Below are 12399 nucleotides of genomic sequence, written 5' to 3'. Positions count from 1 at the left end.
AGTAGAATATTAAAACGTTGTCCAGCTTCTCTGGGTTCCACCATTTTGAATACCAACAAAAATAGCTCCAGCTTTTTAAGGCTGTACATGGTGCTTATATGCTATCAATAAATAACAAGCAATCCTTCCAAAAGAGATCACTGATTATTTTATAGTAGATATTGCTTTGGGTATAGTTCCTTTCTGGAAACTCTAGAAGAAAATTGGTTTTCCTTAACTTTTCCCTTCTAGGGGCCACCGGCATTCCCTGGCTCATGAGCCCCTTCCTCTGTCTTCAAAGACAGCACTGGTGGGCTCACACAGATAATCCAGGATAATCTCCCATCTGACAGTTTTATTTACGTCAGTAATGTCCCTTTTGCTATGTGAGGTAATATATTTACAGGTTTCAGGGATTGGGGTGTAGGCATTTGAGGGTGGGCTTTTTATCTGACTAACACTTTTTATATAAAATTTCTAATAAAAGCAAAGCTGTAAGGACAGAAACTATGCCAGTGGTTGCCTGAGACTAAAAATGAAGCAGGTTTCACTGAAAACAGATGTGGAAGATCTTTTTAGAGTGAGGGAAATTATCTAAAACTCAATTAAGATGGTCCTTGCACAAGTCTAAATTTTACTAAAAATCATTATCCTGCATACTTTCAATTGGTGGATTTTATGGTATACAAACTGTAATTCTATAAAGCTATTAAATACTTTTTAAGTGAATAGAAAAAACAAAGAAAAATAATTTATTAAAATAGTTAATATTAAAATCAGCACTAATTAATATGGAAGTCTTATTTGGGATTTTGAGTCCTGATGAATTTCTGTTTTCTCCCAGTCACTTGAATGGGCATTTTGACTTCCCTCAATAACGGATTGCATTTACATTGAATGTCTTACCTGCAGATCTTAAACACATTCTTATGATTATATCACCTAATAGGAGTGAAAAATATTATTATGCACAGTGTGAGACTTCTGAATTCAAAAGAAAGGGCAAAACAAAAGGCTTTCTTTGAATACTTCCATTGGATGAATTATGAACATGTTGACAGAAATGCCAAGGTCAGGTCTGACTGCTTCATCCCACCATACTCATAAAATATGATCATTATTATTAAGAGTCATAACAAAGTCTGTCAGTCAATTTTTTTCTTCATAAATATATGGTAAATAATTTCTTTACAGTTGCCCTTACCTGGTACATATTAACCCAGAGCTCTGAAAATTTCATGTCTTCTCTAAGTACATAAATTATCAAAGATAGTCTTAGTAATTCAACAGACTCGCTAGTTGATATACATTCACTTCAGAAGTACTCAAGAGGGTTATTTTACCCCAGTGAGGAATAAAGCGACATACTCTGCTCATTTATTAATAGTGACTCATTAATTTATTCTGATTAGCCTTGAGGTTTTGAATGAGTCAGCTGGCTGAATTGTGTGAAATGGTGGGTGGTGCGGTAGGAATTCTGATGCTGACATATTTAACTGTAGGTGTTAATGCCTCACTATGGATATTCCCATGATCACATCCATTCTGCTTTTACTTTGTGCCTCAAGGTCTCCTAGAACTGGAGGTGTAATGTTTATATATTGTTTAGAGATGAAAAGTATATCCAAAGAGAAGGTATTACTAAACTACAGAAGCGTTCATCTAAAGCTTGCCAAACAAGGTAGAAAAGGTGAGGGCTCTAAATGGCCATGCCAACATTATCTCACCTTGAAGTATGAGAACGGAAGACTCAACACCTAATCTCCTAAAGGCTTCTTTCAATAAATTAAGAAAACTTGACAGTTCAGCTGATTTCTTTTCTTTTCTTATTTTGTTACTTCAGTTTTTCCTATCCCATTTTCACTATTTTGCATGTTTCAAAATCCCTTAACATTGTTGGTCATTCTTTGTCTTTTATTCGAAAAACTGCAACTTTGTTGTCAAAAATATTCAGAAGATAGATATATTTCCCTGAGAAATGCAATTTTAGAAACATATAACCATGTCTATATCTCACTAATTCTTCATCACATAAGGTTAGAGGCAAAGTAATTTTTGTCACTATCTATAACCATAAAATATTAACAATATATTAATTTTGAATTAAGTTGGACTAATGCTTGAATCCTGAATAAAGATGCATAGTCTTCATTTTATTAGACTTTGTTGATCTAATTAATAGACTTTTTTAATGTTAAAGTTCTTACCAAAGCAATTTTTATCCCTTTAAAAAAGGATTCCGAGTTTAATAACAGGCTAGAACAGTTTCTATTAACAAAATGACTTTGAAGATATACACAATTAGAATCAGACAAAACATATGTTTTGTAACCAATTTCAGGGTTACTATTAAAATACACCATGCCAACGTCAGGATTTTACTTTCAGCCTGTTTCTCAGAGAATTTTTCTATCCACAGTCCAGTATTCGAAACAATCCCATAAGAGGTCTCTGGTCTTTAGGAAAGGCCAGCCTAAGTGGAGAATAAATTTTTTCTTGAGAATTGACTGGATCAAGAGAGCCTGAGAAGACCCTTGTTTTCTTTCTTTCATTGTCTCAATTTGTCAGGGATTATAGCTCCTCACTAAAATACACCGGGTGGTGGGGGGAGGACTCCAATGTTTTATTTTGCTGGTTATTAGCAGAAATATTTATTTAAAAAAAACTCAGGTGTTATTCTATCTATCTATCTATCTATCTATCTATCTATCTATCTATCTATCTATCTATCTATCTGTAATATTGCATCTTAAAAGCCACAATAAGATGTGGCGGAAAAAACACTGATGGGAGCCTGGAAACCTGGGTTGTAATTTGATTTCCACTGAAACAAATTGTGAGATTCAGTAAAAATACGCATGCCCTTTGCATAAATTAGTGGACTTGACTACATGAACTCAAAGAAACTAAGCTCCAAAACCTTATTTCAGAACTAAAAGGTTAATAATAAATTAAAAAGCAAATAGGTTGAAAAGTCACCTGTGAATTTTTAGAAACTGGATTTAAAATTTCAGGGTTGTTCTTGAAATCACAAGTATGTAAGAAAGGATAAAATAAAGAGGGAGCAAAAACAAGGATGTGAAAATTTCTCAAGGGTAAAACCTGTCAGGAATGTGTATAATTCCTGTATTTTCCACATCTAAACTTTTTGTCAGTTAGAAAGACTATGGACAAAAAGGACAAGTAGTGTTGATGCTGGCATCATTTAATTAAAAGAAGAAATGGGAAAAAAATGAATTCTAAAAATGGAGTAAAATCTTTAATAAATTTTCTCTTGCTCACCCACCTCCAATAAAGCCACACCAAGGATTGTTTTACCAATTACAAGTAAGTAACTGTAGGTATTTCAGTTTAAGCAAATGTCACTGAAAAGGATTGGATGGGACCAAGTCAGTAGATGAAAACCTAAAGGCCCTTGGTAGCATTTCATCCTGGTGAGACTTAATGTTCTCTTAACCTAATGCTTCATTTGCCTTAATTCAAAAGTCAAACAACTAATAGGCAAAACCATAAAGAATTATGTGCAATGGTCATTGGATACAAACTACAGGAGCCATTTTAGACTGATAGCTTTGAAATGCGTATTTGCTCCTATTAGGGGCTATCTTGGTAGTTATTGCCAGATCCTGTGCCGAGCCCAGTGCATGACTTTAGAATTGACTTTACTTGGGTCAATTCTATCCTTGCTCTCTTGGCATGGAGTCATTCTTATAAGTGGCAAAGAGTGTTTATGGGAATAGTTTGTTTAATCTGTTGCGCTCTCTCTCTCTCTCTCCTACCTCTTAGTTAACTCTGACAAAAATGTTGCCCTTTGAAACTTCCCGGACTATACATTCCTGGAATCTCTACCTGACTAATATTACTCAGAAGATAAAGCATCTGAAATAATAAGTCTGCAGATCAGAATGCCTCTTATCTGACCCACAATTTGAGCTAAATAAACAAATCTCAAAGTACATGGAATTTTAAAATTTGTGGTTCCTGGGGCTAAATATTTTGTGATTTTTGTCCTTTCTTGTACTTTAAAAAAGTCTGTGTAATGGTACAAATATTCCATAGATACTTGTTGGATAAATGACTTTGTGTGTATGCTGTCAGCTATTTGAGGAAAGATTTTATAATGAAATATAGTTGGTTCCTACAAAGCTTAAATGTTTTGTAGCTTATTCAAATATATCGATGTTTTCAAATTGACACTGTCTTCATGCCATATCAGATAACATTTCACAAGTTTATCTCTATAAGGAAGAGTTTCTTGTCAAACACGATAGGGAACAGAGCAAAAAAGGTGGAGTTTCCTCACTGAAATCAGCTGCCGACAGGCTGTAGCCATTGTGAACCCTCATGTTCAATTAAGCTGGAATGCTAGGGTACTGCAGCAGAGTTTTACTGAAGATCAAAGCAAAACAAGCTGCTTTAACAGACTGTGTTCTGTTTTTTCATTTCCTGTAGGTGGTGAGCTCTTGAATTGTACTAATTACCGAAGTCTCTGATTAGAGGCAATTGGTTTCCTTCCTGGCACTGAAAATGTCAAAAAGTAATCTGTTTCTGGACGGCCCCAACTCTATACGTAGCTCCTTTGTGATGATCCAGTTACTTCTAAGGTGGTAAGAATTAGAATATATTTTATTTGAGAGATTCTTGGAAATCTTTGCTAGAGCTTATTTTCAAATATCCTCAGTAGTTTGTGTTATATTCATAGCAAATTGATTCAATCACTCCAAATCCTAATGTATGGATTTTTAATTAATTACAGTTAGTAATTACAATTATATATATATATATATATATATATATATATATATATATATATATATTTATATTTATATACCTAATCCAGTCATATTTTTGTGGAAAACTTCATTGACATAGTTCTATGATTCCTAATTAAATTAAAATTTAAATTGGGTAAAACTATTGAGGAAGTTTAAAAAGAAGAAGCATATGTAAAGAAAATATTTACACTCTAGTTTTCATTTTCAGATAATCATCTATATATGATTTTTACCCTATGCAACTCCAAAGATAAAATTCTTAGGATTGACAGGGAGTTGGGAAGAAATTTTTAATAGTGGATAAGACTTATGATTGTTTGCGATTTAACTAAGTCACATTTTCAGCAGATGTCCTAAATAAGTAATAGTAGTTAATTTTATTAGCATGCAAGATAGTTCCTGAATAGAGGGAATAAACATTAGCTAGGCTTTGAAGAAAGAACTATAAGCTCAGTCTCACAGAACTTTAGAGTAGAAGGGTACCTACAAAAACCTTTCAGTTCACCTGCTGAGTTTTACACGTGAAAAAATTCTGTTTCAGATAAATAAACTGTGTCAGGTTAAGCCATCAGTTAGTGGCTTAGTTGAAGCAATAATCCATGTCTTCTACGTCTTAGTCACTACCTTTACTCTCAGTTTTTTTCTAGGTTACTAACTGAAAAACAAAAGTGACTGTGCATTGAACTATCCATATAAGTATTAATTTAAACAGTACCAGGTTAAATCTTGATATACAGAATTATACTTAAACATATTTTGTATAGTGTGTTTTGTAGGTTATATTCAATTATGTGTTGCTTACTCAGTATTGATTTCTGTTGTACAAAAAGAATTGTGTCAGTATAGAAAACAGAAAAAGAAAGGAAAATCATTCACAATTTCTATCATAATACATAATACATAATTTGCAGTTTTTACTTCAAGTATGTATTCATGCTTACATATTTCCTGAATTTGTAATAATGAGTTAATATGCTCTTCATTATGTTTTATTCAATTAACATTATATCATGCCATTTTCATGTTATTACATAATGTTTTTTATAATGAGTCCTTTAGTAACTACATATTTTATTGACTTACTTTGATATTCATTCAGCCGTTTCCCCCTTGTTAAGCAATTAGATTATCTCCAATATTACTCTAAACAATACCTCAGTGATTTTTTATGCACATTGCTATTGTATATTGTTTTCCTTTGAATTATTTTACATAAATTTTCAGTTACTGAATTTTAACTGTATATGAATATTTGGATATAAATAAGGCTCAGAGTACATTTTGCTAAATTCTTTTCCAAAGAAGTTACATCCCAGAACTCAAGAATAAAGTTGAATAGGTGTCTTGTGATTAAATAATACAGCCCCACATTTACCTGACATGGACCATGAAACAACACAGAAGCCACAGGAAGGACTGGCTTTGTGTGCAGAAGGGTGTCCAGAAATCTACAAGGACTTTTAGATCATGAACCCCCTCACCCATAATCTTTCCTGAAATTTCTAACAATGAAAATTTTCAGTTAGTGCCTTCTTAAGGAGCTAAGTTTTTAATAAAGTTAAAACATTTCTAGACCCAAGAAGGGTAAAGCACTAGGTAACACATGTGTAGAGTGTAGTTTACATGATTAGCTCCCATTAGCAATCATATACTCTTAGAGAACATAGGACTTAATGCTTCAAATAAGCACTAAGAAGGAAGAGGTTGAGCACAAGAGGCTTTTGCCTGTTGAGTGAAAGAAAATAAAGAACTAGAATTAAATCGCTCATATATCAGTAACATGTGTTTCCTACACACACACACACACACACACACACACACACACACACCACACAAATTGGTCAGTGGAAACACTATGCTTTTTTCATTTCACCAGTTCTTTAGGACTGAAACCCAGGACTCACAGGGTTGTGGTGATTTACTTGCTCATTATTGCTCAGCATTTCTTTCTCTGGTATACATTGGTATACAGCTATCATTTATTGAAAAGCTGCTCTGTCCCAGCCACTTTCTTAGCTTTTGTTCAAGATCTGATTTAATTCTCACAACTCTATTTAGTACCACTTATTTCTCTCCTTTATATATGTGGAAACTAATGCCCAGGATGTTTATTAGGTGGCAGAAGCAAGGTTCACTCTTCACTGATTTATGCTACTGTCTGTGGAGTACCTCTTAGTGTACGGCAGTCAGAGCAATGGGGGATTTCTGCCTTAATATGTTAATAATGTTTCTGGGATATCTTGATTCCCTTGGGAGTTTTCTAGTCATAAAACTTTAAAAATCTTTTACCGTCTTTTCCCAAAAATAAGGCCTAGCTGGACCATCAGCTCTAATGCATCTTTTGGAGCAAAAACTAATATAAGACCTGGACGTATTTTTGAGGAAACACGGTAGTTAATTCTTTTTCTCAGTATGTCAGTCATATGGACAGCTACTCTACTCTTAAATGCATATCCAGAAAAATACAAATAGGAACCAGAATAGTGACCCAAAATGAGCTCTTTAACATTTTATGAAATGTTATAATATTTAACACTCAATCTTTATGACTAAAATGTAATAAAGTCACAACACTTAATCCAAATTAGCAGTTGTGTTGCCAGTAGAATCTCAACAATATTACTTCAGATTTTAACAACCATTCTGATTTATCTCTTCAGATCCAGGTCCCATAAAAACTAAGGATGAAGTCTCATGACTGTTTCTAAATATAATTCCTAAAATGTAATTAAATCTGATAAACTGTTTGTGTCTAAGAAATTTCAGAGAAGAAAAAGGAATATAACAAGAATGTACCTGTGTCATAGCCCAATCATCTCAGATGTAATTATTCTTTTCCTCAAGTTATTAAGCTGATCTCTTGGCAAATTATTTAAGATTACTCACAAGAATTTAAGTATATACTATTAGTTGGAATGATCTTGGTACAGAGTTGAGAAAAAAAAAATTCTTTCACTGCTTTGAAAACTTCACCCAAAGAAGGATTAGATTAATTCTGAGTTTTTAAAATTTGAAGAAAAATTTTACCACAAATTTAAACTCAAGAGAAAAATAGTTTCAATGTATCATTAATGCATTATTTGTGAATATTTAGGATTTAAGAAGTCTCAGACTTAGAAACCCAAAAGAAACAACTTTGTGTCTATGATAGGTTGAAAGATACTGGCCATAAGTATATCTTGAACTTTTAACAGTGAAGAAGGAAATTTTTCTAGGTATTCAGCTTGCCTTTACATAGATAGTTAAACTCTATATAGTTCCATGACAAGTTAGGTCCTGTGAAGGGAGGAAAAAAAAAAAAAAAAAGATTCCGTGCAGGTACACTCAAAATATGCTTGTAAATGGTTTAGCTTTCAAATATAATTTTTCACACGCAAGAAAAAATATGTCAAATTATAGCCTCTCCCCACCTGAATCTTATTGAGTGTGTAATTAAGTTGAACTGTGGTTATTATATTTGAGACAAAGCTCTGAGTTCAGCAGAAAGGAAGGAGGCAGAGAACCCACATTTATTTCTTTCCTGACTATAGGGCTGGCTATGGATACAATTTTGGCATATGCAATATATGTTGGGAATCTTTGACTTCTTTATACGTATTAATCTTTCACTTGAATGTTGCCTGCTGTTCAGTTTTTTTTTTTTTTTTAGGTATACTCAGCAACACTCCTTTTCTGTTTTAAACTATGCTTATTGTCACACTACTCAGCAGCAACCTACCTCTCAAAGTACTCTGTGCCTCAAAATTATCTTTCTCTCATTTTGTCCTACTACCGTGCCTTACACATAGAAGGCACACAATAATTATTCATTGAAAGAATGAATAAATACAAAACAGGAAGTTAAAAAAAAAAGATATGGCTTCAACTAATCCCTTATTTTATAGCCCCTTCACTTACCCTACATTTATATTCTCAGCTATTTTCTAAGTTTCATATGGTTCTTGTTTTGCACAATGGCTCCTTTGGAGATGAGAGCTTGAATTCCAAGTATGGTAAAGTTAAGGTGGGAGGGCAACAGTACAGACATTTTATGCAAATTTTTATAGTCAGTGTTGATGGAAGGCTCATTTTATTTTTAAATGATGAGGCTATTTTAAATAGCGAGACTGCATATCTCCAAAGACTATTATAAATCACAACGAAACAGGTAAGCATACAGTCATCACGTGATATAGCAATTCCAGACGTGTTTCACATGTGGCAGGATCTTACCGCAGTCATATCTCTGTCCTAGCCAACATGCACACGGGCACGATAAAACAATGCAGCCGTCGTCCTCCAGCTCTGCAACTGCAGTGTCCAGCCAACGACGCTCAGTGCTGAGTGTGTTTCGAGGTGCCTCCCTCGGCCTTGCCTGTGCTACATACCTATCTCATTGCTAAGCCGCTTTTGGTTAGAAACCCCGTGTACATGCTCTTGTATGGTCATAAGGAGACTTCCTCTGAGCAGAACTCACTCAATGCCGGACATGGGCACATGGCAGGCTGCTAGCCAAAATGTGCCCATAAGCCCCTAACAAATGAATCATGAATCTGGGTGACTAGAGAGACAAATGTTTACTGTGGAATGGTAACAAAAATGTCTGGGCTTTTTGCCATTTAGGAAAGGAAAAAAAAAAAACCATATAAATTTCTTATCCTTTCCTGGATAGAGCTTTAAGAAGTTACCATGCACTCAATTCAATCTTTGAACAAGTATATTGACAAAAAAAAGTGAGACCTTTTTACAGGTTCACAATGAAATATAGACATAGATCTAGATATAGATATGTTGAGATATATATATATATATATATATATATATATATATATATATATATATATGTGGTTTTCTCCCTTGCGATGGCTGATTTGTTTCACCATAAAAGAGAGTAGGATGATGTTTTATAATTTAGCTCCTTCCTATCACATCTCTTTATTCTTTATGGCTATGGACCTAGCAGTCTGTGTTATTATTCCTGAGCACCAAGAATTAAGTCTGAGTAAAATAATGTTTATAAGCATGGGCCTTTGTAGTTAGACAGAGTGGATTTCACTTCCCGCTCTCCCACTATCAGGCTGTGAGACTTTTATCAGGTTACTTAACATCTTCCTCTCTGTTATGGTCATTACAATTAGACACTATATGTTATGCACTCACAACAGTAAAGTGAACAGATTAAATGCTAAATATATGTTACTTGAAGATTATTTGTTTACTGATACTATTCCTAAAATTACTCAGGATATATTTCCACCAAAATCATTATGGCCAGAGAATAAAAAATATATACCAATAGCTTTGTGGACTGTTAGACTAGGTTTGTTCTTTCATCTAAGGAAAGTTATTTGAGGAGAAGTATTTTAAATTAACCATTTGTCTATTGTTGACCTTTTCGTGAATTAAGATTTTATTCCATTCTGTATTTGTCAGCTGTTATCACTGTGCCTTATGAATAAAATAAGTTACTTCATTAAAATGGAGTAAAGACAAAGAAGAGCTCCAAGATAATGGAACATATACTGTGGTAACACTCTATTCCAGAGGGAGAAAATTAAGAAAAAAAGTTTTAGAATAATTATGAATAACTTATACTTATATTCTATGATATGTGTATACATACACACAGATATAGCTGAGCCCAGTCTTTGGGACTGGAATGTGTAACCCAAATGTGCTCATCTTTCCTTTTGGCCAGCAGAATAATTTTCTCTCAACTGCAGTTTGCTTCTGTTTAGCTCTCTGGCAAGCTGACAAACTGTGTGGTGATTCCATGTTCAGCACATAGAGACTTTGCAAGTTCTCTAATATCTTCATTCAAATATTCAGGGAGAAGCTAAGAACATCAAACTATTTTCAGTTATGTTGGAAATGCACCAAGAAGTTTCCCACTGTGTAGCGAGTGGAAGTGATTTATTAAATGAGAAAATGAACCATTGGTCAATGGAAAGTTGATAGCTAATAAAAAAAATTGCAGTTGGGACTCATCTCTCTATCCAAAAGATATTTGTAAAAGAGGCCAGGGGAATTAAGATGATTTGGACTACTTATGACACAAAGTTCTGACACTCATTCAATAAGACTATTAATATGAAATATAGATTTCCAACTTCAAGACTTAGTGATAAAGGAGAGAAAAGGCATGAAATTTTAGAAACTTACTTCACAGGAGACTCATTTTAGATACTCTAAAAATATCAGTAGGCCCTCAAGTAAAATTTCCTTGTAAGGTCTCCTTCCTTCAGAAATTTTCTTTGCAATCCAAATCTCAAATTCAACCACAGTGTGAGCTGGAGAAGAGAGATGTAGGAAAGGAACACTGGGAGTTGGCACTATCAAAAACCCCTTTAATAACGTACGTGCATGTTCTAATAACTGCTTCACATTTGGAAATATTTTTTATTATTATTTATAAAATTAATTATGCTTTGAATGGGGATGTCAGAAAAATGGCAGAATAGACACTGAAAGCCTCCTTCTCACATGGAGATACTGATTCAACAATAATACACAGACCAATTCCTCTGTGAGAAACCCAAACGCTATTTAAGAAGTTCCTTAACCCTAGATAAGCCTAAAGCAAGCCACATAAAATCTGATAGAAAAAATTATGGTACTCCCTAACTAGAGTTTCTCCCCTGATATAGTATAGTGTAATTGGGAAGATATTCCCAAGTCCTAGCTTCCCTTGGAAAGAGAAAGAGTAGAACATACACCTAACTTTGAGGATGGCAGAGTACCAGAGGGATTGGTTTTGTCTTGTGTGAATCTAAATACTGACAGGGAAAAAGTGCCAGTTCGGTGGCCACTAAGAACAAAGATGAAGGTTTGAACTAGCACACACTCACTTGTGATTGCCCTTCCCTCCTGGCCCAACATGGACTGAGAGAAAACCTCCAACTCCTAGTTTCTCCCTGCAGAGGGGAAAAGTTGGATCATGTATCCACAATTTGGATATTTTTTGAAGGGGGAACTATCTGTGGGACTGGCTGCACTCTCATTTGACTTGCAGTGCTGATATGACCTCAGATATTCAAGATGACTGGTGGGCTTTGAGAACAAAAAGATCTGGGCAGCTTATGGAAGTCCAGAGAACTTGCAGTACCACAGACAGACAGCAGAGAGAAAAAGAGATTATGAATGCATGAAAAAAGAACCTGCAAACCCTTTCTAATTGGCAATTTAAATGCACAACACCAGAGAATACACATCCACAGAAAACGTTTGACAAGCTCTCAGAATCTCTAGCCAGGCTAATTGGTGAAGGTCTTTCTTGTATGAAGCAAGTTCAAAAAGAGTGAACTTATTTTTTTTTTTTTTTAGATGTGCAAATCAGAGCACAAAGTAACACGTCATATGAAGGAACAAGGGACCATGGCCCAAGCAAAGGAACAAAATGAATCTCTAGAAACTGACTGTAAAGAAATGGAGGTATATGAATTAACTGACAAAGGATTAAAATAACCATCATAAAGATGCAAAACAATCTCAGGAAAATGATGCATGAACAAAATGGTAATAACCACAGAGAGATAGAAACAGAAAATTTCAAAGTGAAGAATACAATAATTAAATTGAAAAACTTACTAGAGGGATGCAAAAGCAGACTTGAAGAAGAAGGAATCAGTAAACATTGAGATAGAGCATTTGATATTACCTAGTCAGA

At 34.3% G+C, this 12399-nt stretch overlaps 1 long non-coding RNA gene across 1 annotated transcript in view; it reads left to right on the top strand.

Annotated features, from left to right (window-relative positions):
• LOC109452181 (uncharacterized) overlaps positions 1–4577 on the top strand; it is a 151840-nt gene extending 147263 nt beyond the window's left edge. Inside the window, exon 4 of the long non-coding RNA XR_002138106.2 lies at positions 4432–4577. This is a non-coding gene — a long non-coding RNA (uncharacterized LOC109452181). The remainder of the gene's footprint in view (positions 1–4431) is intronic.
• Positions 4578–12399: the final 7822 nt, after the last annotated feature.

The sequence above is a fragment of the Rhinolophus sinicus genome, linkage group LG05, assembly GCF_036562045.2.
Source record: "Rhinolophus sinicus isolate RSC01 linkage group LG05, ASM3656204v1, whole genome shotgun sequence".
Taxonomy (NCBI): domain Eukaryota; kingdom Metazoa; phylum Chordata; class Mammalia; order Chiroptera; family Rhinolophidae; genus Rhinolophus; species Rhinolophus sinicus.
This window is presented reverse-complemented; position numbering and strand designations above follow the sequence as displayed.